Source organism: Salvelinus namaycush, unplaced genomic scaffold, assembly GCF_016432855.1.
Source record: "Salvelinus namaycush isolate Seneca unplaced genomic scaffold, SaNama_1.0 Scaffold250, whole genome shotgun sequence".
Lineage (NCBI taxonomy): Eukaryota > Metazoa > Chordata > Actinopteri > Salmoniformes > Salmonidae > Salvelinus > Salvelinus namaycush.
This window is the reverse complement of record NW_024059342.1, coordinates 147,206-149,705: the sequence shown is the minus strand read 5'-3', so window position 1 is coordinate 149,705 and position 2,500 is coordinate 147,206.

Below are 2,500 nucleotides of genomic sequence, written 5' to 3'. Positions count from 1 at the left end.
ATAGGGAAGTGTTGCCCTGCCTGCATCCTGGGAGTAGGGGAGTGTTGCCCTGCCTGCATCCTGGGAATAGGGAAGTGTTGCCCTGCCTGCATCCTGGGAATAGGGGAGTGTTGCCCTGCCTGCATCCTGGGAATAGGGGAGTGTTGCCCTGCCTGCATCCTGGGAATAGGGAAGTGTTGCCCTGCCTGCATCCTGGGAGTAGGGAAGTGTTGCCCTGCGTGCATCCTGGGAATAGGGAAGTGTTGCCCTGCCTGCATCCTGGGAATAGGGAAGTGTTGCCCTGCCTGCATCCTGGGAATAGGGGAGTGTTGCCCTGCCTGCATCCTGGGAATAGGGAAGTGTTGCCCTGCCTGCATCCTGGGAATAGGGGAGTGTTGCCCTGCCTGCATCCTGGGAATAGGGAAGTGTTGCCCTGCCTGCATCCTGGGAATAGGGAAGTGTTGCCCTGCCTGCATCCTGGGAATAGGGAAGTGTTGCCCTGCCTGCATCCTGGGAATAGGGGAAGTGTTGCCCTGCCTGCATCCTGGGAATAGGGAAGTGTTGCCCTGCCTGCATCCTGGGAATAGGGAAGTGTTGCCCTGCCTGCATCCTGGGAATAGGGAAGTGTTGCCCTGCCTGCATCCTGGGAATAGGGTTGCCTGCCTGCATCCGGGGAGAGGGATGTTGCCCTGCCTGCATCCTGGGATAGGGGAGTGTTGCCCTGCCTGCATCCTGGAGTAGGGGAGTGTTGCCCTGCCTGCATCCTGGGAAGTAGGGGAGTGTTGCCCTGCCTGCATCCTGGGAATAGGGAAGTGTTGCCCTGCCTGCATCCTGGGAATAGGGGAGTGTTGCCCTGCCTGCATCCTGGGAATAGAGAAGTGTTGCCCTGCCTGCATCCTGGGAATAGGGAAGTGTTGCCCTGCCTGCATCCTGGGAATAGGGAAGTGTTGCCCTGCCTGCATCCTGGGAATAGGGAAGTGTTGCCCTGCCTGCATCCTGGGAATAGGGAAGTGTTGCCCTGCCTGCATCCTGGGAATAGGGGAGTGTTGCCCTGCCTGCATCCTGGGAATAGGGGAGTGTTGCCCTGCCTGCATCCTGGGAGTAGGGGAGTGTTGCCCCTGCCTGCATCCTGGGAGTAGGGGAAGTGTTGCCCTGCCTGCATCCTGGGAGTAGGGAAGTGTTGCCCTGCCTGCATCCTGGGAGTAGGGAAGTGTTGCCCTGCCTGCATCCTGGGAATAGGGAAGTGTTGCCCTGCCTGCATCCTGGGAATAGGGAAGTGTTGCCCTGCCTGCATCCTGGGAATAGGGAAGTGTTGCCCTGCCTGCATCCTGGGAATAGGGGAGTGTTGTCCTGCCTGCATCCTGGGGAATAGTGGCGGAGAGAATAGGGAATGTTGCCCTGCCTGCATCCTGGGAGTAGGGGAGTGTTGCCCTGCCTGCATCCTGGGAGTAGGGAAGTGTTGCCCTGCCTGCATCCTGGGAGTAGGGGAGTGTTGCCCTGCGTGCATCCTGGGAATAGGGGAGTGTTGCCCTGCCTGCATCCTGGGAGTAGGGGAGTGTTGCCCTGCGTGCATCCTGGGAATAGGGGAGTGTTGCCCTGCCTGCATCCTGGGAGTAGGGAAGTGTTGCCCTGCCTGCATCCTGGGAGTAGGGGAGTGTTGCCCTGCCTGCATCGGAGTAGGGAAGTGTTGCCCTGCCTGCATCCTGGGAATAGGGGAGTGTTGCCCTGCCTGCATCCTGGGAGTAGGGGAGTGTTGCCCTGCCTGCATCCTGGGAGTAGGGAAGTGTTGCCCTGCGTGCATCCTGGGAATAGGGAAGTGTTGCCCTGCCTGCATCCTGGGAATAGGGAAGTGTTGCCCTGCCTGCATCCTGGGAATAGGGAAGTGTTGCCCTGCCTGCATCCTGGGAATAGGGAAGTGTTGCCCTGCCTGCATCCTGGGAATAGGGAAGTGTTGCCCTGCCTGCATCCTGGGAGTAGGGGAGTGTTGCCCTGCCTGCATCCTGGGAGTAGGGAAGTGTTGCCCTGCCTGCATCCTGGGAGTAGGGAGTGTTGCCCTGCCTGCATCCTGGGAATAGGGGAGTGTGCCCTGCCTGCATCCTGGGAGTAGGGAATGTCGCCCTGCCTGCATCCTGGGAATAGGGAAGTGTTGCCCTGCCTGCATCCTGGGATAGGGGAGTGTTGCCCTGCCTGCATCCTGGGAATAGGGAGTGTTGCCCTGCCTGCATCCTGGGAATAGGGGGTGTTTGCCCTGCCTGCATCCTGGAGAAGGGGGGGGTGTCTGGAAAATCCCTGGGAGTAGGGAGTGTTGCCCTGCGCTGCATCCTGGGAATAGGAAGTGTTTGCCTGCCTGCACCTGGGATTAGGGAAGTGTCCGCCTAGGTAGGGAGGGAACGTTAGAAAGAGAAGTGAGGGGAGGGGGGGGGAGACAAGGGGGATGGTAGGTTTGGATGAGCGTATAGCACATCAGGGAGTGTGTGTTGTAGAGGATTTAGAGTTTATGTCTCGTTGCTCTCTCGTTGTG